General features: G+C 37.2%; 1 protein-coding gene and 1 long non-coding RNA gene across 6 annotated transcripts in view; one reads left to right on the top strand and one right to left on the bottom strand.

Annotated features, from left to right (window-relative positions):
- ACADSB (acyl-CoA dehydrogenase short/branched chain) overlaps nt 1-25,436 on the bottom strand; it is a 156,293-nt gene that overhangs the window by 44,023 nt on the left and 86,834 nt on the right. The window lies entirely within an intron of this gene.
- Nucleotides 9,596-11,230, top strand: LOC117358980. The gene is made up of 2 exons (XR_004539135.1): nt 9,596-9,864; nt 11,071-11,230. It is a non-coding gene; the product is annotated as an uncharacterized LOC117358980 (long non-coding RNA).

Below are 25,436 nucleotides of genomic sequence, written 5' to 3'. Positions count from 1 at the left end.
ATACCCTCTAATACTGCTCCACATGGAGGGTCATTCTCCCTCTAATACTACCTAGTATGGAGGAAACCCCATTTGTATTCCTTCTAATGCTGCCTGTATAATTATTCCTTCCTCTAATACTCCCTGTATGAAGGGACACCTTGCGAGTATTTCTTCCTCTAATACTGACCTATATAAAGACAACACCCTGAGTATTCCTTCCACTAATGTTGTCCTATGAAAAGTTTGGTAAAAAAGTAAGTTAAACACAGTTTTTTTGGGGAAAAAAACAGTTTTATTCCTCAACGTAGACTCCATTGACTTAATAGATAAACACATTGTCTCCATTGACTTAGTAGAAAAAGACAGACAGTCTCCATTGACTTAGTAGATAAAGACAGACTGTTCACCCTCTCCAAGATAGGGAGAACGAGAGGGCACTCTCTAAAGTTGAAAGGGGATAGACAAATTACAGGAGTCAACTAACCCAGAAGAGGAAGTTAGAAAGAGTGTAACAAAAGAGAAGACACTAAAGACCGAAGCACGGGGAAAGGAAGTGAAGACAACAAAATGCCAGGACCTAAATTGCATATATACTAATGCAAGGAGCCTAAGAAACAAAATGGGGGAACTAGAAGCCGTGGCCAATGCAGAGGACATAGACAACATTGGAATCTCTGAAACATGGTGGAATGAAGAAAGCAAATGGGATACAGCACTGCCGGGGTACAAGCTCTATCACCAGGACAGGTCAGGACAGAAAGGAGGTGGAATAGCCCTATACATAAAAGAAAGCATAAATCAACGAGAATGGACACAGCGGAGACGACCAACAAGCTGGAATCGCTATGGGTTAAAATACCGCGTAGGAAAGGACATGAAATAAAGATGGGCCTATACTATCGTCCACCCGGGCAATCCGGAGATATCGATAGAGAAATGGAAGCCGAGATGAAGCGAGAATGCAAAAGCGGTTATGCAGTTATTGTGGGAGACTTCAACTACCCCGGGATAGACTGGAATCTTGGAAGCTCAAGATGCGCTAGGGAGACAGAATTCCTGGAGGCTACACAAGATTGCTTCATGGAGCAGCTTGTTAGAGAACCGACGAGAGGAAATGCCACTCTGGATCTAATTCTAAATGGGTTAATGGGCCCTGCAAAGGAAGTGGAAGTAGTGGGACCATTGGGTAACAGCGATCATAATATGATCAAGTTCAAAGTTGAAGTAGGAATACTGAAAGGAAAGAGAACCATAGCGACAACCTTCAACTTCAGGAAAGGAAACTACGAAGCAATGAGGGAAATGGTAAGGAAAAAACTTAGGAACACTTCCAAGAAATGGCAAACGGTAAACCATGCCTGGTCTTTTTTCAAGGACACGGTGAGCGGGGCGCAAAATCTGTACATCCCCAGATTCAGAAAGGGAAGTAAAAAGAGTCGAGCAAAAGACCCGGTATGGCTGACTAAAATAGTGAAGGAAGCAATAGGCAATAAGAAAAATTCTTTCAGGAAATGGAAAAAAGACAAAACTGAGGGGAACTGGAAGGAGCACAGGAAGTATCAAAAAGAATGTCAACGTGTTGTTCGAAAAGCCAAAAGAGAGTATGAAGAGAGGCTAGCCAGGGAGGCACGAAATTTCAAACCTTTCTTCAGATATGTCAAAGGGAAAGAGCCAGCTAGGGAGGAGGTGGGACCGCTGGACAACGGAGACAGGAAGGGAGTAGTGAAGGAGGAGAAAGAAGTCGCGGAAAGACTTAACATGTTCTTTTCGTCTGTATTTACGAACGAAGACACAACCAACATACCGGAACCTGAGCAATTCTTCAATGGAAATCAAGCAGAAAAATTAACATCCATGGAAGTGAGCCTTGAAGATGTGTGCAGGCAGATAGAAAAACTAAAAACTGACAAATCCCCGGGTCCGGATAGAATCCATCCAAGGGTTCTGAAGGAATTAAAGGAGGAGATAGTGGAACTATTGCAGCAAGTTTGCAACCTATCCCTGAAAACAGGCGTGATACCGGAGGATTGGAAGATAGCCAACATCACGCCCATCTTTAAAAAGGGAAGAAGAGGTGACCCGGGAAACTACAGACCAGTGAGTCTGACCTCGGTTCCGGGGAAAATGGCGGAAGCACTGATAAAAGAAAACATCGATAAGCATTTGGAAAGAAACAAACTTCTGATACCAAGCCAACATGGTTTCTGCAGGGGGAGATCGTGCTTAACTAATTTATTGCACTTCTTCGAAGGAATCAACAAACGGATGGACAAAGGAGACCCCATAGACATCATATATCTTGATTTTCAAAAAGCCTTTGACAAGGTGCCTCACGAGCGTCTACTCCGGAAACTGAAGAACCATGGGGTGGACGGAGACGTACATAGATGGATCAGAAACTGGTTGGTGGGTAGGAAACAGAGGGCCACTACTCAGACTGGAGGAGGGTCGCAAGTGGTGTTCCGCAGGGCTCGGTGCTCGGGCCGCTACTATTTAATATATTCATAAATGATCTAGAAACAGGGGCGACGTGTGAGATAATAAAATTTGCGGACGACACCAAATTATTTAGTGGAGCTCGGACTAAAGATGACTGCGAAGAATTGCAAAAGGACCTGAACAAACTAGGGGAATGGGCGACGAGATGGCAGATGAAGTTCAATGTTGAGAAATGTAAAGTATTGCATGTGGGAAGCAGAAATCCGAGGTACAACTATACGATGGGAGGGATGTTACTGACTGAGAGTACCCAAGAAAGGGACTTGGGGGCAATGGTGGATATGACAATGAAGCCGACGGCACAGTGCGCAGCGGCTGCTAAGAAAGCGAATAGAATGCTAGGTATAATCAAGAAGGGTATTACAACCAGGACGAAAGAAGTTATCCTGCTGTTGTATCGGGCGATGGTGCGCCCGCATCTGGAATACTGCGTCCAATATTGGTCGCCGTACCTTAAGAAGGATATGGCGTTACTCGAGAGGGTTCAGAGGAGAGCGACGCGTCTGATAAAAGGGATGGAAAACCTTTCATACGCTGAGAGATTGGAGAAACTGGGTCTCTTTTCCCTGGAGAAGAGGAGACTTAGAGGGGATATGATAGAGACTTATAAGATCATAAAGGGCATAGAGAGAGTAGAGAGGGACAGATTCTTCAAACTTTCAAAAAATAAAAGAACAAGAGGGCATTCGGAAAAGTTGAAAGGGGACAGATTCAAAATAAATGCTAGGAAGTTCTTCTTTACCCAACGTGTGGTGGACACCTGGAATGCGCTTCCAGAGGACGTAATAGGGCAGAGTACGGTACTGGGGTTTAAGAAAGAATTGAGCAGTTTTCTCCTGGAAAAGGGGATAGAAGGGTATAAATAGAGGATTACTGCACAGGTCCTGGACTTGTTGGGCCGCCGCGTGAGCGGACTGCTGGGCACGATGGACCTCGGGCCTGACCCAGCGGAGGCATTGCTTATGTTCTTATGTTCTGTACAAACGTAAGGAAATTCTTCTTCGCCCAGAGAGTGGTGGAAAACTGGAACACTCTTCCGGAGTCTGTTATAGGGGAAAACACCCTCCAGGGTTTCCAGACAAAGTTGGACAAGTTTCTGCTAAACTGGAATGTACGCAGGTGAGGCTGGACTCATTTAGAGCACTGGTGTTTGACCTGAGGGCCGCCGTGTGAGCGGACTGCTGGGCAGGATGAACCACTGGTCTGACCCAGCAGCAGCAATTCTTATATTCTTATAAATTTAGTCCAGTTTTTTTCATCCTGTCTGAAAAATAGGTTCTCTCAAATTCTGCAAAATACTCATTGATGGCAACATTGACATCCTCATTTGACACAAATTTCTTCCCACCAAGCCAAAGTTTGGGAACAGGAAAAAGACAGATAGGGCTAAGTCCAAGGAATAGAGAGGATGAAGAATCAATTTGAAGCTCAATTTCTGCAATTTTGCCATTTCGATGGTTGATGTGTGGGATGACACATTGTCCTGGTGAAAGAGCATGCTTTTGTGTGCCCATCTTGGCCATTTTCCTTCAACTCATCTTTCAAACAGTCCAACAATGCTGCATAATAGGCTCTTGTTAATGTTTTACCCTTTCCCAATTAGTCGATCGGGATTATTCCTTGGGAAATCCAAAAAACAGTGGCTATCACTTTCCCAGCTGCCAAAACAGTCTTCGCCTTCTTTGGCGCACTTTCACCAGTCATTGTCCACTGCTTTGATTGCTGCTTCGACTCAGGTGTATAGTGGTGGATCCAAGTTTTGCTCCTGGTCATGAATCGATGCAAAAATTCCAGCGGATTGCTATTAAACATCACTAAACACTGCAATGAAATATTCTTTCACTTGCATTTCTGGTCGTCAACAATCGCAGCACCCACTGCACACACAGCTTTTTCTTGTGCAATTTTTCATGCAGGATATTGTGCAGTCGTTCACTTGAGATGGCTACAGTCTCAGCAATCTTGTACACTTTCACTCAGCGGTCTTCCATAACAATACGATGGATTTTTTTCAGTCATATCCTTCATGATGACTTCAACTGGGTGTCCAGAGCACACTCCATCTTTGGTGCATGTACAGCCACATTTAAATTCATTTATGCAGAAATAAATAGTCTTCAACTACATTACATTACATTACTGATTTTTATTCCGCCTCAACCTTGCAGTTCTGGGCGGATTACAAAAGAGACATCTGGACATTTCCAGGATGATTACAAAGAGACTTCTGGACTTTTCCAGAAGAGTTACAAGAAGAAGAACATTTCCAGAGGAGTTACAAGAAGAATGGTGTAGTATAGTTTAGGGAATGGGATACGGCAAGGAGGATTGGGCTATTCCAGTGGATATTCAATTCGGGATGCTGTACAGATAGGATATAGTGCAGTTTCAGTATACATGCAGTTAGGGAAGCAGTTGACAAGCTTGGGCTTTGAGGGGAAGGGTAACTGGTGAAGAAGGGAGGATGGGGGAGTCACACTGAGGGGAATCCAGGTTGGAGTTATGACCAATGTTCCCTCTAAGGATTGATGAGGTGTGTGCAAAAAAAAATATGCATGAGCGACAAGTTACATACTCCACAAACTTATGAGCAGGCGCGGAGGACGCATTTTTAAACAAATGTAGTTTATCCTTGTACTCCTTATGTATTTTTAATCATCTATGGATATGTTTGTATGTTTATTGTTCAAATGGTTTTATTTATTTCCCCAAATTTATTTTTGTTATACGCATTGAAAATATTTGATATTGCGTTTAAATCAAAATCTCAATAAACTTGAAACTTGAAACGAGCGCCCGTGAGATTGTGGGAGGGTTAAATAATCAAAACTTAGAAGAATAACAATTTACTTAAAGTTTTTGCTTCGCCAGCTTTCTGGTATCTTTACATACAGTGGCGTACGTAGCATATGTAACACCCGGGGCCCATCATTTTTTGGCACCCCCCCCCCCCTATCTGTACGAAAAACATGATTTTTAGTAACAAGCCACACGTCACACATGAGTACCTAGGAAAAGGCAGCATCTTACATATTGCAGTGAGCAGTACATCAATACACCCGTTGTAAAACTAAACAAGCCAGACCAGCACAGATCAATCCTACACCGTCAATCCTAACAGAAAACCATGTCTTTCAAACACACAGAACACAGAAAACACCTTCGCCTAGTATGGAATATGTCATCACAAACGAACCCCTCCCCCTTTTACAAAACTGTAGTGTGGATTTTAGCCACGGTGGTAACAGCCCTGACGCTCATAGAAGTCTGAGCATCAGAGCTGCTACCACCACGACTGGCACTAAAAAACGCTCCACAGTTTTGTAAAAGGGGGGATAAAATAGAAATACACAGCTTCAATGCTCCAGCTCAGGGATGCCCAAACTTTTTGAGCTTGCAAGCTACTTTAAAATGACCAAGTCAAAATGATCTACCAACAATAAAATTAAAAAACACAAAGCACACTATAGGCTGAGAAAATGTTAATTATCATTCCTATTCTGGGTTTTTTTCAAAGAGGTCAAGGCAGATGACTCTATGCATTGTCACCTCAGTAACAACTATACAAAAATAGACAAATATACCCCCCTTCCTTTTTATTAAACCACAATAGCAGTTTTTAGCGCAGGGAACTGCGCTAAATGCCCAGCGCTGCTCTCGACGCTCATAGGCTCCCTGCGCTAAAAAACACTATTGCGGTTTAGTAAAAGGGGGCCACAGTGCAAAATATAGACAGCAGATATAAATTCAGACACATTTTGATCACTAAATTTAAAATAAAATCATTTTTCCTACCTTGTCTGGTGATTTCATGAGTCTCTGGTTGCACTTTCATCTTCTGATTGTGCATCCAATCTTTCTTCCCTTCTTTCAGCCTGTATGCTTCCTCTCCTCCAGACCTCATTCCCTCCCCTAACTTTTTCTTCCTCTCTCCCTGCCCTTTCTTGCTTTTTCTCTCTTGATGCCCCCTTCCTTTTTTTCTGTTTCCCTTCCGTCTCCCTGCCTGCTCCCTTTCTTTCTTTCTCCCTACCCTCCACAAAGCCACTGCTGCCACCATCGGGGGAAACAGGCCCCAAAGCCACCGCCGCAACCATCGGGGGAAACAGGCCCCAAAGCCACTGCCGCGGCTGCCCCAAGCTCTCTCTGCTTCCCCCGATGTCAATTCTGCCGTTGGAGAGGAAGTTCCGCTGGCCCGAACTTCCTCTCCGACTGCAGCCTTAGGAGGGGTGCACAGCCGGGGCGGACTGCCCCCCCTTGGTACACCACTGAAGACGTAGCAGCGGCTCCTCTCACGAATCCCCACCTGCGTCAGAAGTCCGATGCAGTCGGGGATCTTGAGAGGAGCTGCCGCTGCATCTTTCAACTTTAAAATACACTAAGACCGCCGCCCTCTCACCTCCGCCCGCCCTCGAGTGAGCGACAGGAGACAACGTATGAGCGACGCCACTGAAAATAGTGAGCGATCGCTCATGCGCTCAGCTTAGAGGGAACACTGATGACATCTGTAAAAATTTTTGGAATAGATGGGTTTTGATTTCTTTGTGAAAAGATTTGAAATCGCTTGTTGTCATCAGCAGGTTGGAGATGGCATGGTCCAATTTCGCTGCTTGCGTCGCTAGCAGACTGTCAAACATCTTCTTACGCTGGGTGTCTTTGAGTGGGGGGTAGGTAAATGGAGTCTTAGATCTTCTTTGTCTAGCGGCGAGATTTTGGTTCAGGCGGTTGTTTAGGTAATTGGGGGCTGAGCCATTTATTGCTTTGAATAATAGACAGTATAATTTGAATTGGATTCGCGCTTGTATTGGTAACCAGTGTGAGTCTAGGTAGGCAGTGGTGACGTGGTCAAATTTTCTTAGCGAGTAGATCAGTCTGAGTGCAGTGTTTTGGATTGTCTGTAATTGTTTTATCATTGTTGCAGGGCAAGGCAGGTAGAGGATGTTGCAGTAGTCCAGTAGACCTAGTACTAGGGATTGGACTACGAGCCTATATTGCTCTTTGTCGAAGAATTTTCTGATTTTACATAAATTGCGCATGGCTAGAAATGCTCTCTGGGTGGTCTTGTTGATATGGGCTTGCATTGTGCAGCATCTGTCTATTGTTACTCCCAGGAGTTTAAGGGTGGGTTGTATATGGTATTTGGTGGAGTTAATTTCTAGTTCTGTGTTGGAGGGGTTCTTATCCTTTTCAAGGAGTAGAAATTTTGTTTTGTCCGTGTTCAGTTTCAGTTTGTGGTCTGTCATCCATTTTTCCACTGCTTGTAGGGTTTTTTCCAATTTTTCTGTAGAAGTGGGGTCAGGAGAATTGAAGGGTAGAAGTATGGTGATATCATAAGCGTAGCTGAAAGAGGTTACATTTAGGTTGTCTAGGGTGGAACCCAGAGATGATAAAAAGAGTTTGAAGAGAGTAGGTGAGAGTGGTGATCCTTGAAGTACCCCGCAGGGGTTGGACCATGGATCTGATTTAAGATTGTTTGATTTAACTCTATAAGATCTGGTTTTAAGGAATCCTTGGAACCAGTTATATACCCTATGGCTTCTAGTATCTGTAGTAGGATGGTGTGGTCAACCAGATCGAATGCTGTGGATAGATCAAGTTGAATTATCAGCATCCTTCTGCCTTTGCTGAGGTGCTGTCGGGCTGTGTCTAGTAGGGTTACTAGTAGAGTCTCCGTGCTGTGGTTGGATCTGAACCCCGATTGAGAGGGGTGGAGAAGATTGTGGTCTTCCAGGTAATTTGTGAGGTATTGGGCAACAAATCCTTCTATAATTTTGACATATATTGGTATTGAGGCGATGGGTCTATAGTTAGCGGGGTTATCTATTAGGCCTTTGTGATCCTTCACAATTGGAGTGATTATGATTTCTCCTAGGTGCTGCGGGAATTGACCTTCAGTGAGAGTAATTTGGATCCATTGCATTAGGCTGGCCCTAAATTTGGGGGTAGCGTTAGTTATCAGATATGAGGGGCAGTGGTTCAGGTCGCATGAGGCTTGACTGTATTTTTTGTAGAGTCAATTCATATCTGTCCAGTTTACTGCAGGGAATTCGGTCCAGATCCTGTCTGCTGCAATGGCTTCTCCTACTGGGGGATTTGTTGTTATCTCGACTAGGTGGGGTCGTGTGTTATTGAAGATAGTCCTGATTGTTGTGATCTTGTTTTTGAAGTGGTCTGCGAGTTGGGTGGCTGTTGGTGGGTGCTTTCCTTGAGCTGCTAGGTGAGGTTTGGTGTCGGTGAGGTTTTTTACTAAGTTGAAAAGTTTTTTTGAGTCTATAGACTCCGTGCCTACCAGCTTGGAGTAGTAATCTTTTCTTTTTTCCTTGAGCTGGTGCAGAGAACCAATGAGTTTCATCCAACTTGGCTTTGATCTGCATGGCCATCCACTTCTTCAAATAAAAATGTTTTATCACTGCATGGAACTTGTATTTTTCCATTATTATGATAAATGTACATGTGGTCAATTCAAATGGCTGTCAAACGTTAACTATGGGCTCCTTTAATCAAGCTGTGCTAGCGGGGTTAACGCGCGTGACGTTTCATCACGTGTTAACCCCTGCGCTGGCCAAAAACTACCGCCTGCTCAAGAGGAGGCGGTAGAGGCTAGCGCGGCCAGTGGTTTAGCGCATGTTAAACCGCTAGCGTGGCTTGATAAAAGGAGCCCTATGTGTCATATGGCTGAAACTTTGTTACAGATGGTTTGAAAAATGAAGCTAGCCAACAGTGATGCATCTTAATGGACTCTGGCGCCATCTCATGGAAATTCACTAGGGGGCGTGGCTTGGACACGCATGAAGGAGGTCGGTTAACAAAAGAGCTCCGTATAAAAAGTCCTTGAAAGAATAAAAAAGTCGCAAAAATTTGAAGAATTAAGATTAAATTTATGATAAAAATAAACTCAATGGCGTCAGGAAAGCAAAATAAAAACGACTTCGCAGTCTCTGGAAGCAGCAAGAGAGCAAAGCCCGAACAAGAGACAGGATCCAAAACCGCAGATCCAGAAGTAATGAAAGAACTTAAAGAAATCAAACAAATGCTTTCAATTCTCACAAAAAAAGTTACAGAATTAACAGATGATGTTTCAACATTAAATAAAAAGATGGATCTAATCAAATTAAAATCTAACGATTTAGAAGAAAGAATGATAACTGTGGAAGAGGAAATTCTCAACACAAAAACTGAAAAAAAGAAAATTGAAACACTTACTAAAGAACTGGAGGATTACTCGAATCGTGAGAGAAGAAGCAATGTTCGTCTGATAGGTTTACCGGAAGGAGCAGAAAAGGGGAATCCGGTGACCTTTATAGAAAACTTATTACCAAAACTACTTCCTCTACAAACTAAATATCCCATAGAGATTGAAAGAGCACATAGAGTGCCAACAAAGAGGTCAGAAAAGCATCAAGGACCGAGACCACTGATATTTAAACTACTACGCCACCAACAGGTTATGGAAATTTTTCATCTTGCAAAACAGAATAAAGGTTTACAATATCAAGATGCCCGTATTCACTTTGTCCCGGATTTTGCAAAAAGCACAGCAATTAAAAGAAAGAAACTGCTGGATTTGAGACCACAACTACGTGAACTGGGAGCAAAATTTGGTCTTGTATACCCAGCAAATATGAAAGTAACCATAGCAAACAAAACTTTAACCTTTGATAATGCTGAGCTACAAAAATATATACTAAACCAGGAAATGCCAATGTCATCTTAATTTTCTTTATTTTATTATAATTCAAAAAATTTGAATGTCAAGTTTGAATGTCTTATAATATAAACAGGTAGGGGAAATGATATGTTTTTCATTGTATTAAGAAGAGCTAATATCACCTTGTATTTTTTGAAATTATTGATTGAATATAATAAGTATTTAGCAGATGAAAAACGGTATAGAATGTTTTTGACTCTGTTCAAAAAATTCCTTCAACGATCTTTTTACTAGAAATATGGATAGATTATACATTCTAGAATGGAATGATTCTTCAAATGATAAATTAACATATAAGTATACAAGATCTTAGATAAAAGTAATATAGTTTTTAAACAAGGAAGAATATAATATTTATTAGATAATAAATAAGAACTTAAATATAAAAACGAGATATAAGCCCTTAATTGGTTTTAGAAAGTTAATAAATAAATTAACTATTGATATTAATAATAACAGATGCTGTAATGAGCAGATCCTAAATACTATTATGTGATTGAATCATGGTCCAGAGCTTTCTTCCTATGGAATGTATGTAAGAATGAATGAAGATGTATGTATATATAACCCACTTCTCAGAAGACAATACAGGAAGAATAAACCTATTAAAAATCCTTTCTCGGATTCAATGGAACTACAAATCCCAGAAGTCCTTGCAAAAGGAAATACATGTAAAGAATAACTCTTAAAACCGGATGAACTATGAACAAATATGAATAAATAAACTACTAGACTTGATAATAAAGGATAAAGGATTACATCGGATGAAAGATCACAAAATAAACTAAAATTAGATCGTCGCTGGAACCGGAACTTATTCGGAATTAACAAACTATTGAAAAGAAATGAATAATACTCTGGATATAAAAAATACGAAGAAGAAGAAAGGAAGAAAAAATAATATTTACTTGGATGAATAAAGATAATGGAATGACACATCTTTAACTTTGATATATCTTAAAAATGAAACTAGGAAGTATGTTATATGAATGAGGTATGACTCTGTATAATGAAGGAAGGAAGCTCTGGAACGGGAAAAAAAAATCACATAGTACAAGTAGCACACATATGTGAAACATTGTTTATTTTCCAAAGAAATGAAACATCTCATTATATAATATATAAGTTTAAAAGAAATATAAGGATCTAGAATATATTCATAAACTTATATATTACTTAAAAATATTATAAAGAAATAGAATTAGAAAATATAAAGGTGATATATATGAATTTTATAAAAAAAAAAAAATTTACAATATTTTTCATATTATTTGAATTAATAAGATATATTAATAGTTATAAAATATGAAAATGATACAGAAAATAATATTTGAAAAGATTAAATTTAACATTGGAAAAAAAAAAAAAGGCAAAATGTTTAAATATTATATGGATTGTTAATGTTATTTAGTAATATTTGATATATTTGTGACTTATATCTGAATCTTAACAGGAAATGAACTTTTGTGGAGTGTTTTGATACCTGACCTAAGATGCGTGTTGCCAAGCATACACAGTTAATATTGGGGGGGAAGGGAGGGGAGGGAGGGAAGAGGGGAAGAAAGAGAATGGGGAAAATATATTATTACAATGTGTGGATATCTGAAAATAATAATCATATGATTTCATGTCAAATTTTAATTACAAAAGTAAATGGATATTAAAATTTTTTCAATTAATGTCAATGGCTTAAATCATCCTATAAAAAGAAAAAAATTATTAGGTTTTCTCCATAAGCAAAACGCAGATATTTATTTCCTACAAGAGACACACCTTTCGGACACTGAATCTAGGAAGCTAACAGAAGGATGGATATCAAAATGTTTTTATTCACCGGCAATAGGGAAGAAAGCAGGGGTAGCGATAATAATAAATAAGAAATGCAAAGCTGATTTTAAATTAATAAATTCTGACTCTTCAGGAAGATGGATACATATTAAAATGGATCTGGGAAATACAACCCTGGATTTATTTAATCTTTATGCTCCTAATTCGAACCAAATGGAGTTTTTTAATCAAATTCAACAGATATTACTACCACTGGCTACTTCTAACTTAGTAGTAGCTGGAGATTTCAATGCTGTAATGGATCCAATTGTGGACAAGAAACCAAGTAAAATCATAAAATCTTTAGGACTAGATAATTTAATACAATCTTGTAATTTAATAGATATATGGCGTATCCTTCATTTTAATGATCGAGAATATTCTTTTTGTTCTCAGGTCCATAAATCTTTTTCAAGAATTGATTATATATTTGTAACTGCAGCGTGTATCAAAAGTAGTTATAGATCCAATTATAATTTCAGATCATGCTGGTGTGTGGATTAACCTTAAGAATTATAATATTGATCAATTTAATTCAATATGGAGATTTAATAATGATTTATTAGCAGATTCGAAATTCTTAGAAGATCTTAAAGTAAAAATGCAAGAATTCTTTCAACTTAATTCTTCAGATGACATTAATATAGAAATTTTATGGGATGCTTTTAAAGCAACAATGAGAGGAAATATTATTTCTTATTCAGCTTTTATTAAAAAACAACTTAAAAAACAATATGAAGATATGGAAAAACAAATTAAATTATTAGAAAATAAATTAATTAAAAAATGGGAAAACAATACATTACAAGAGTTGTTAAAAGTAAAAGTTAAATATAATGAGATTTCTTCTCAATATGTGAGAAAAGACATTTTCAATAAACAAGTACAATATTATGGCAATTCAAATAAAGCGGGAAAATTATTAGCAAATTTTCTTAAAGCAAAGAAAAGAAAATCTAAGATTATTGCAATAAAAGATGTACAAGGTAACACACATACCAGCACAAAAGATATTATAACACAATTTCTTGATTTTTATAAAGAATTATACACTTCTAATTCTTATAAAAATAAAGAACAAGAAGGATTAACATTCTTAAATTCCTTACTTGGACCTAATATTCCGGATCATATAAAAGGAAGTTTAGAAGATCCTATATCTTTAAAAGAAATAGAAACAGCATTGAAGTTTCTTAGAGTTGGATCCGCTCCAGGTGGAGATGGGTATACTGTTGAATTTTATAAATCATTTCAAAATATCATTTTACCACATCTGTTAAATTTATATCAATATCAAATAAAGAATGAAAATATTTCAGGTACTATGGCAGAATCGATAATTATAGTCTTACCAAAACCAAACAAAGATCCTACTCTGGTTTCAAATTACAGGCCTATTTCGTTATTAAATGTGGATAATAAGTTAATGACTAAAGCATTAGCACTTAGATTGGCAAAAGCTCTTCCTTTCATTATAGATGTACATCAAACAGGATTTATTGCTAAAAGACATTCATCAAATAATACTAGACTAGCATTCCACTCATTAAATTTAGCAAAAAATATAAATGATCCAGCTTTTCTAATATCTTTAGATGCAGAAAAAGCTTTTGATAGAGTGGAATGGAATTTTATGTATCAAGCTTTACAATGGTTTGGTATAGGCTCCGGTTTTATTAAAATGATCCAGACATTGTATAGCTCTCCTGGTGCAAGATTATATATTAATAATAATTTATCAACTAGATTTAATTTGCATAGGGGAGTTAGACAAGGATGCCCTTTGTCTCCATTACTTTTTGATATTGTCCTAGAACCTTTATTAATTGCAATAAATAAGACTAAGGAGATAAAGGGAATCACGTTTTCCAACTGGGAATTTAAACTTTCTGCATATGCAGATGATATTTTATTATATTTAAGAGAACCGGATACTACTATTCCATGTATACTTAATTTATTAGAGAAATTCGGCACTTTTTCTGGATATAAAATTAATTGGAGCAAATCTGAAGTCCTCCCAATTAATGTTCATTGTACGAAAGGACTATTTGACCCATATTCATTTATTTGGAAAGAAGATGGAATAAAATACTTAGGAATTATGATCAAAAATACAATTGAAGACACAGTCAAAGAGAATGAAAAACTTTTATTGAAAAAAATAACAGAAATGTGTGAGCAATGGAATCCATTACATCTTTCTTGGTGGGGAAGAATTCAAACAATTAAAATGATGGTATTGCCTGTGGTTTGTTATCAAATGAGTATGATACCAATATTTTTTCAGGGGTCATTTTATAAAAAACTTAACAATATTCTTTTTTTTTTTTTTATATTATTTTTTATTTTCAAATTTTACAGAAAGTGTACAACATGTTAAAATACAAGTGATGAATGTACAATAACACTTTTATATCTAATACATTATGTTCTAAATATATTTTTTTCCCCACTCCCTCCCCCCACCCTTCTATTACTTTTCATTCATACATAACATATTGTATAATATATTATAACATATTATGTAAAAATTATTTTCATTACCCTCCCTCTATGTGTGTCATAATAAAGATATTTAAAAGAAGAAAAGAAGAAGAAAAAACCTACTATTTACTCATTACAATATTTTGTCAAAGGCCCCCATATTTTTATAAATTTAATATATGTCCCTCTTTGTATTGCTATTGCTCTTTCCATTTTGAATATATGACATATTGTGTTCCACCAAAATGTATAATTTAGGTTATTATAATTCTTCCAATTGTTGGTTATATGTTGAATGGCAACCCCTGTCATGATTAATAAAAGCTTATTATTTTCTGGTGAAATTTGACTTTTTTTTCTCATCATCATTCCAAATAATACTGTATCATATGATATTGTTATATGATTTTCCATCAATTTATTAATTTGTGGCCAAATTGAATTCCAAAAACTTTTAATATAGGGACAATGATACAGTAAGTGATCTAACGTCCCTGGTTCAAGATTACAGTGCCAGCATTTATTTGACTTAGAACTGTCTAATTTTTGCAAACGTGTAGGGGTCCAAAAAGCTCTATGTAATAAAAAGAACCAAGTTTGTCTCATAGATGCTGACACTGTACATCCCATTCTCCAAGACCAAATTAGTGGCCATTGAGATGCATTAATTTGATGCTTAATCTCAATGCTCCAAATATCTCTTAGACCATTTTTTGGTTTTTTATTCAAATATCCAGATATTAATTTATACCACAATGCGGCCTGATGTCCTAGGAAGTCTGCTTGAAAACATAAGAACTTTAAACTATATTGATTATTTAATGTTTTCCATTCAGGGAACCCAACCTGTATGGCCTGCTTCAATTGCAACCATTTAAAACTTTGTGTTTTATTAAGACCAAATCTATGTTGCAGTTGTGAAAAATCCAGCAGTTTACCTTCTGAAATAACATCGTCTAAAGATCTAATGCCTGCAATAATCCAGTTCTTCCAAAGGATTTGAGCTCCGCCAATTTTGATCTTGGAGTTTATCCATATAGATTGATTAGTTGATTTGTTTATTGGGATAGGTGTTAATTTATCAATAAACCTCAATGTTTTCCAAGTATCCATTAATATTTTATTTTCTCTGTATCTTCTAGGTATGTTAATACTTGGCAAATGAACTAAATTTAGGGGAAACATAAAGCGCCATTCTAAATATAACCAATCCGGTGCATTATCCATAAGTTCTGGGAGGATCCAAGACATACCCTGACGTGAAATATAGGCTTGATGGTACCTATAAAAATTTGGAAAATTTACCCCTCCCTCCTTAATTGATTTTTGCAAAGTTACTAAAGCTATTCTAGGTGTTTTACCAAGCCAAAGAAATTTTGTTAAAATGCTATTAAGCTTTTTATAAAAGGACCCCTGAAAATAAATAGGTATCATATTCATTTGGTAGCAAACTACAGGCAACATCATCATTTTAATAGTTTGTACTCTCCCCCACCAAGAAATATGTAAAGGGTTCCATTGCTCACACAACTCCGTAACTTTTTTAAGTATATATTTTTCATTCTCTTTTACGGTATCTTCAATTGTATTTTTAACTTGAATGCCAAGATATTTAAATCCTTCTTCTTTCCATATGAATGGAAAAGTGTTAAATAATCCTTTTACACAATGAATATTTAAAGGTATAATTTCAGATTTATTCCAATTAATTTTATAACCTGAAAATTTGCCAAACTTATCAATTAATTCCAATAAAGAAGATAAGGTAGACTCTGGATTTCTCAAATAAAGCAAAATATCGTCAGCATAAGCCGAAATTTTATATTCCATATCTGAATATGGAATACCTTGTATCTCCCTCGTTTGCTGTATTGCTAACAATAAGGGTTCTAATACAACATCAAATAACAAAGGAGATAAAGGACAACCTTGTCTAACTCCCCTCTGCAATTGAAAACCATCAGATATCTTATTATTAATATTTAGTCTTGCAATCGGGAAGCTATACAATGTTTTTACCATTTGTATAAATCCAGAACCTATACCAAACCATTCTAAAGTCTGATACATAAAATTCCATTCTACCCTATCAAATGCTTTTTCAGCATCTAATGAAACAGTAAAGACCGGTTCATCCATTTTTTTTGATAAGTTTAACATGTGAAACAATAATCTAGAGTTATTAGAGGAATGTCTTTTAGCAACGAAACCCGTTTGATGCATATCTATAATATGTGGGAGAGCTTTGGCTAATCTCAAAGCCAAAATTTTCGCCAAAAGTTTATTATCCACATTTATCAAAGATATAGGCCTATAGTTTGAAACCAAAGTAGGATCTTTATTTGGCTTAGGTAAAACAATTATTATTGATTCAGCCATAGTACCTTTAATATTACCTTTTATAAGTTGTGTCTGATATAAATTTAGTAAATATGGGGAAAGGACATTTTGAAATGTTTTGTAAAATTCTACTGTGTATCCATCACCACCTGGAGCGGATCCAACTCTAAGAGATCTCAATGCTGTTTCTAATTCTTTTAATGATATAGGTTCATCTAAACTCCGTTTTATATGATCAGGAACCTTAGGTCCATTAATTAAATCTAAAAAATTTTTTCCATCTTTTTGTCTCTCCAAATAAGGCTCGGAAGAATACAGGTCCTTATAAAATTTTAAAAATTGTTTTAATATTATATTTGTTTGATTTGTTATTATACCATTATCATCTTTTATTCCATTAATGTTAGTTCTTCTTTTTTTTGCTTTAAGATAATTTGCCAATAATCTCCCCGCCTTATTAGAATTTCCATAATACATTGTTTGCTTGGAAAACAAATCTCTTCTTATCATTTTTGAAGTTAATTCATTATATTTACCTTTTGCTTTCAAAAGAGCTTGCAAAACTTCATATTCCCATTTACTTACCAATTTAGCTTCTAATATTTTTATTTCTTTTTCTAATTCTATATATTGTATTTTAATCTGTTTCCTAATAAAAGCTGAATATGATATAATATTACCCCTCATAGTTGCTTTAAATGCATCCCATACATTCTCTATAGATGTATCCTCCACTAAATTTATTTGAAAGAAATCGTTAATTTGTGTTTTAAAATTTTCCAAAAATTTGTCATCCACAAGCAATGCATTATCAAATCTCCAAAGAGGTCTACCATTCTCTAATTGATCTAATTGTAATTCTATCCATACTCCCGCATGATCCGAAATAATAATAGGATCTATGGAAGCTTTAATCACCTGTTGCACTTTATTTGTTGAAACAAAAATATAATCTATTCTTGAAAATGATTTATGAACCTGTGAACAAAATGAAAATTCCTGATCATCAAAATGAAGAATACGCCATATATCTTTCAAATCACATGATTGAACCAAATTATCTAAACCTAAAGATTTTATACTTTTACCTGGTTTTTTATCCAATAGTGGATCCATTACAGCATTAAAATCTCCAGCCACCACTAAATTAGAAGCAGCCAGTGGTAATAACATATTCTGTAACTTTTTAAAAAATTCTGATTGATTCGAATTAGGGGCATATATATTAAACAACGTCAGGGCATCATTTCCCATACCTATATCAATATGAATCCATCTTCCATGTGGATCTGAATTTTTTACCTTAATCTTGGCCATACATTTTTTATTTATAAGAATTGCTACCCCTGCTTTTTTACCCTCTGCTGGAGCAAAAAAACATTCCTTTACCCATCCACCCGATAGTTTCTGTGATTCCTTTATACTAAGATGGGTCTCCTGCAGACAGTAAATATCCGCATTTTGCTTTTTTAAAAATGTTAATACTTTTTTCCTTTTGATTACGTGATTCAGGCCATTGACATTAATAGAATATATCTTAAAAGACATTATATATTTTAATACTTCTCATTATAATCTTTTTCTCCTCTTCTTTCATATTTAAAAACCAAAAATTATTCTCTATGACACACATATTTACCCCTGAAATATCCAATCCCTTATTAATATTTTCTTTAAACATTCTAATAAGTCCCATCATTTTCCCTCCCCTTCCCACCCAATATAATGACTGCTTAAGGATACACATTAGAACAGCAACCCGAACATTCCCCTCCCCCTAGGCAACCAATATTCTATCAATATCCCTTTCTATCTATCTATATTACTCTTTACTATCTGTAATCATTTTTGCTCTTAACATTTCATTAATGTTTCTTTATTCTTTCATTAATTTTTTTTATATTTACTTAGTATATTTTACTTCATAAATAATATATCTTAAACATATATTTAATATGGTATTGATATTAGTTCTTATATCTTATACTTTTCTCTTTATATTTTTATTGTCCTTTTTTTTTTTTTTTAGATCATATTTTTCTTTCTTCAGTATTTCAATATCTCATACTTTAATAATGTTATCAAAACCAATCTTAATACTTTATATTAAAATGTCATAGGTTCTGATTTGGAAAGAAAGGCTTTTAGTTTTTCTGGATCCTCGAAGTATAAGGATTTATCTCCTGATGACACTCTCATTTTTGCCGGATAATATAGTCCATATTTATATCCTTTTTCTTTTAATTGTGGTCTCATGTCTAATAGTCTCTTTCTTTTATTTGCTGTGTTTTTAGCGAAGTCCGGCAAAAACCATATTCTGGATCCTTTATAATTTAGATTTTTGTCTTTTTTGGCAGCATTTAATATTTCTAATGCTTGTTGGTATCTAAGCATTTTGAATATTAGTGGTCTTGGCCTGCCTTGATTCTCTACATTTTTTACTGGAATCCTATGAGCCCTTTCTATTTCTAGTGGTTGTTTCAAATCAAGTTGTAATATTTTTGGAATTAAGTTTTCTAGAAAATGTATAGCATTTTTTCCCTCTAAATTTTCTTGTATTCCAAAAAGTTTAATATTTTTTCTTCTTCCTCGATTCTCATAGTCTTCCAGTTGATCTTTCAATTTATTCAATTCCAGACTGTCATTTTTGCATCTGTTTGTTTCACTTTCTATGACCTCCATTTTAGATTCTAGTACAGTTGTTCTTTTATTATTAACTTCCATTTGTCTGTGGATGTTCAATATTTCTTCCTTCATATCCGACATATTGGTTACAGTTTCCTTTAGCATTTGTTTAATTTGTCTTAATTCTTCCATAACTTCAGCTTTACTCAATATGTCAGATTCTTCAACAGGAAGTGGGATCTTGCTTGGTGTTATTTGATCTTGCTTTTGTCTTTTTGCTGACATACCAGCCTCATTTTTGTTTTGTCTGGTACTTGCCATTCTCTTACACCTTTCTTAATTCTCTTTTTTTCCTTTTTTTTTTCCGATTTTATTTCTTCACAGCAATTTTTCCTTTTTCAATCACTTTGTCCAATATTTTATTTTAGATGTCACTCTTCACATCACAGAGAAAACCATTGAAAGAGCTTGTCTTCAGCACTGTTATAAAGTCAGTGAGGAAATAATAAATCTCCTTTATCTCAGGACTTTATTTTAGTTTTTGTGAAGGAAGGTAGTTTCAAACTATAACCGTTTCCTCACAGTATTATGGAACAGTCAGTAATTTTCCTTCTGTGTCATGTCACTCCAGTTTCCTCAGCACTAGTTTTCTCCTCAGTAAAATAGAGATTTCAAACTGTCACACTGTCAATAGCTTGCTTGAAAAGTAAATCGACAGACTTTTTTTTCTTCTTCCTCTTTCAGGGTTCCGTTACCAGGCTCGGAGGCACAAGTCTGCCTTCCACAGAGATCCTCAAGCCCGTCAGCCACCTGCCTCCGATACTTTGCCGTTTCAGCTCAAAAAAAAAACCGTCGATTTTTCTCCCTGGCTCCTTTCTCTCATGCCAATATCTCAATTTCGGCAGAGGAAGGCAATATCAATATACCACATTTACATCAGCAATTTTAGTTGTTTTTCTTTGAATTAGCATTAAGGGATAAATTTTTTTTAGTAATCTTTGCCTAGTTGAAGGGGAGCGTCGCGATCACACGTTCATCTTGTGTTCGCGTTAAGCCACTTAACAATATTCTTACAAAATTTGTTTGGTTTGGGAAAAGACCAAGAATCGCTTTAGTATCATTACAAAGACCAATTGTGGAAGGGGGGGTAAATTTTCCAAATTTTTATAGGTATCATCAAGCCTATATTTTAAGACAGGGTATGTATTGGATCCTCCCAGATCTCATGGAAAATGTACCAGATTGGCTGTATTTAGAATGGCAGCTCCTGTTCCCTTTATATCCAGAACATCTAATTACCATAACAATGCCTAGGAGATATAAAGATAACAGAATCTTTTTAGATACTTGGAAAACATTGAGATACATAAGTAACCTATCACCAGAACCAATAGCTAAATCTCTAAATCAATCAAACTCCAGGATCAGAATTGGCGGATTTAAAATCGTCTGGAAACAATGGATAAATGCAGGAATAAGAACATTGAATGATGTCATATCAGAAGGTTCCTTGCTTAGTTTTTCACAATTGCAAAATAAATTTGGACTAAATAAAACACAATATTTTAAATGGATGCAATTGAAGCAAGCCATTCAGGTAGGGTTCCCTGAATGGAAAGATCTTAATACCCAATATAGTTTGCAAGTTTTATGTTTCCAGGCGGATTTCTTGGGACACCAAGCCGCAAAATGGTATAAATTAATATATGGATTTCTAAATAAAAAAAAGAAAACTGGACTTAGGGATATTTGGAGCATTGAGATTGGACAGACAATTTCTGCATCTCAATGGCCAAGATTCTGGTCCTGAAGATTAAGATTAACAAAGTCAGCATCTATGAGTCAAACATGGATATTTTTATTACATAGAGTGTTATGGACCCCGACGCGCTTGCAAAAAATAGATAATACTAGATCTAATAGATGCTGGCATTGTAAAATAGAAGTAGGGACATTAGATCATTTAATTTTTTTTTTGTCCTTGCATAAAAGCCTTTTGGAATTTAATTTGGCCCCAAATTAACATATTACTAGAAAATCATATTGGTCTCTCATATGATACCATATTATTTGGTACTGCAATGAGAACACAAAGTCCAATATCAGCAAACAATAACAAATTGCTTTTAATATTGACAGGAGTTGCCATGCAGCAAATCACACAAAATTGGAAGGATTATACCAAGCTAAATTATACATTCTGGTGGAACTCGGTGTGTCACATATACAAAATGGAGAAAATATTGGCATTACAACAAGGAAATATAAAAAATTTTAAGAAAATATGGAATCCATTGACAAAATATTCTAAAGATCAGATATCTTAACACATTGATAATAATAATATAGGGTTAGGGAGGGAAATATAGAAATTAATATGAGGAAAAATGAAAAAACAAATAACAGGGGAAAGGGATTCAATATATATGATATGATATTGTACATACAACTATAATTATTATAAACTAAATATTATGCTATTCATTTATTGTAAGAATGAAAATTTTATAAATAAAAATTTAAAAAAAAAAATAAATTTTCAATGGACTCTGGCGCCATCTCATGGAAATTCACTAAATTTTCAATGGACTCTGGCGCCATCTCATGGAAATTCACTAAATTTTCAAACAACCCTTGTATACGGAGGGAAACTCAGGGGAAGATTCTCAAAACTTTAATGTGGTCGCTAAATTGGTTCCAGCTGGTTTAGCATTCATGTATTTTAGTGGCGGATTTTCCAAGCTTCCTAGCAGTCTCCGACTAGGTCCTTAATATTTAAAGAAGCACTCCGGGAAATTCTCTATTATCGCTAGGTGAATCTCTAACCTCGCTGTACTACATTTGTGAGTAAATTTTCATGCAGGTCTAAACTGTCATAGACTTATTTTCTGGTCAGTGCCTGAGCCCTGATTAGCTCAGGCATTGACAGGAAAGTAAGGCTTGACAGCTAGACCTGCCAAAAGTTTTTACCACCACCAAGCAACCCCATCACATCACACACACACACACACACATCCCCCAGCAGCGGGAGAGATGTCGCCACCATTAATAATAAACAACTTTATTTTTATATACCACTCCTACCGCAAAGTTCTAGGCGGTTCACAACAAAGAGAACCGGACAATTAGTGAGAATTCAAATCGTAGGAAAAGACAAAAAGATCAGATTACTATCAGTTAATACATTTTTCAAATCAATGTGTTTTCAATAATTTCCTAAACAGATGGTAAGACTCAGTCAGCAGCCCTGCCTCTCTGCGGCCCTCTTTGCCAACGCAGCTGAAAAACTCCTTAAAATTTGCCAAAAAAAATCCTTTTGGCTCTAAAGAAGACAACCCACATTAATAGTTAACAAGACCCTGCAATTTGTCTCGCTTATGGGAAAAATGCCTGCATCTCTGCTGTTCTGCTCTGAAAGGATCAGCAACCGACTCTCCTGCTCTGCCCAGAAAGGAATCAGCGCCCCAATTCTCCTGCTCTTGCCACCTTGACTCTCCTGCTGTCTGCCGCCCTTCCCCACAGTACGAGTCTGTGGTTTTAACCCACGGGTTTAAAGTGGGGCTGCACTGTGGGGAAGGGTGGCAGAGAGCAGGAGAGTCGGGGCGGCATTGACTTCATTTTGGTCTCCTCTGGTACAGTGCAGAAAAGCTGTGTCAGCCGGGAGAGCCGGGAACCAGGATGGCTGGCGAGTAAAATAAAACACAAATATTGCTAAAAATTTAAAAAGTTTTGCTACGGAGAGCAAGCGCATGCGCAGACCATCAACAGGCAAAGAAGATGGTCTGTGCATGCGTCAGGATCGCTCTTCAGTGATCCATGTGGTCGGTTTGGGGTGTGCCTCCAATTGCAATAATTTGCATGAGGACACTTTGTGAATCAGCCCCCTGGCCACGGATCGGATCCGTGGACTTAGTAAATCTAGCCCTTAGTGCTTAAAAACGGGGAAAGTGTTCCTGAGGTTACAGTGATCACTGCATGATACGGTTTAACATTAAGATGGGTATAGAGAGGGCTCATTCAAAAGCCAAGGAAAGAGCACTGGAAGCATCAAAAAGAATGTCACCGCGTGGTCAGAAAAGCAAAAAAAGAATATGAAGAGAGACTTGCCAGGGAGGCATGAAATTTTAAACCATTCTTCCGATATGTGAAAGGAAAGCAGCCGGCAAGGGAGGAGGTGGGACCTCTGGATGAGGGAGACAGGAAGGGAGTGGTGAAGGAGGAAGAAGAGGTGGCAGACAGACTAAACACAATTTTCTCGTCGGTCTTCACAAGAGAGGACACATCCAACGTGCCGGAACCGGAAAAAATCTTCAAGGGGGATCAAGAGGGAAAATTATCATGCATGGAGGTAAGCGCAGTGTGTGGCACAGTGGTTAAAGCTCCAGCCTCAGCACCCTGGGGTTGTGGGTTCAAACCCAGGCTGCTCCTTGTGACCCTGGGCAAGTCACTTATTCCCCCCATTGCTCCAGGTACATTAGGAAGATTGTGAGCCTGCCGGGACAGACAGGGAAAAATGCTTGAGTACCTGAATAAATTCATGTAAACCGTTCTGAACTCCCCTGGGAGAAAGGTATAGAAAATTGAAAATTGAATAAATAAAAACTAAATACTCAAACAGATAGATAGATTAAAAACTGACAAATCTCCGGGCCAGACGGAATTCACCCGAGAATACTGAAAGAGCTCAGAGACGAAATAGCGGAGTTACTATAGCAGATTTGTAACCTATCCTTGAAAACAGGGGTAATCCCGGAGGACAGCGAATGTTACACCTATCTTCAAAAAAGGATTGAGAGGTGACCCAGGGAACTACAGACCGATGAGCTTAACCTCAGTTCAGGGGAAGATGGCCGAATCATTGATCAAGGACAGCATCAATGAGCATATAGAAAAATATAATCTGATGAGAACAAGCCAGCATGATTTCTGTAAAGGAAGATCATGCCAAATGAACCTACTGCACTTCTTTGAGGGAAAAAGCGAACAATTGGACAAAGGTGACCTCATAGACATCGTATATCTGGACTTCCAAAAAGCCTTCGACAAGGTACCTCATGAGCGCCTACTAAGGAAACTGTGGAACCACAGGGTGGAAGGGGACATGCACAGATGGATGAGAAATTGGCTGGCAGACAGGAAACAGAGGGTAGGAGTAAAGGGACACTACTGACTGGAAAGGGGTCACGAGTGGCGTCCTGCAGGGGTCAGTGCTGGGACCGTTGCTGTTCAATATATTCATTAATGACCTGGAATCAGGGACGAAGTGTGAAGTTATAAAATTCGCGGACGACACAAAACTCTCTAGTAGGGTTAGAACTGTTGAGGAATGTAAAGAACTACAAAGGGACCTGAACAAACTGAGTGAGTGGGCAAATAAATGGCAGATGAGCTTCAATGTAGAGAAATGTAAAGTCTTGCACTTAGGGAAAGGAAACCCGATATATAACTATATGATGGGAGGGACGGTACTGGGAGAAGGCAACCTAGAAAAGGACTTGAGGGTTTTGGTGGATAAAACAATGAAGCCGGCGGCACAATGTGCAGCGGCCTCAAAAAAGGCGAACAGAATGTTGGGCATTATCAAAAAAGGTATCACTACCAGAATGAAGGAAGTTATCCTGCCACTGTATTGGGCGATGGTCTGCCCACATCTGGAATACTGCATTCAATACTGGTCGCCGTACCTTAAGAAGGATATGGCGATACTCGAGACGGTCCAGAGAAGAGCAACAAGGATGATAAAAGGCATGGAAAACCTTTCATATGCTGAAAGGCTAGAGAAGCTGGGGCTCTTTACCCTGGAAAAGCGGAGACTTAGGGGGGACATGATAGAAACTTATAAGATCATGAAAGGCATAGAGAAGGTAGAGAGGGACAGATTCTTCAGACTGGCGGGGCAACAAAAACAAGAGGACATTCAGAAAAATTGGAAAGGAGACAGATTCAGAACAAATGCTAGGAAGTTCTTCTT

The sequence above is a fragment of the Geotrypetes seraphini genome, chromosome 4 (assembly GCF_902459505.1).
Source record: "Geotrypetes seraphini chromosome 4, aGeoSer1.1, whole genome shotgun sequence".
Lineage (NCBI taxonomy): Eukaryota > Metazoa > Chordata > Amphibia > Gymnophiona > Dermophiidae > Geotrypetes > Geotrypetes seraphini.
Note: the sequence above shows the minus strand (reverse complement) of the source record. Positions and strands in the feature narration are given on the sequence as shown.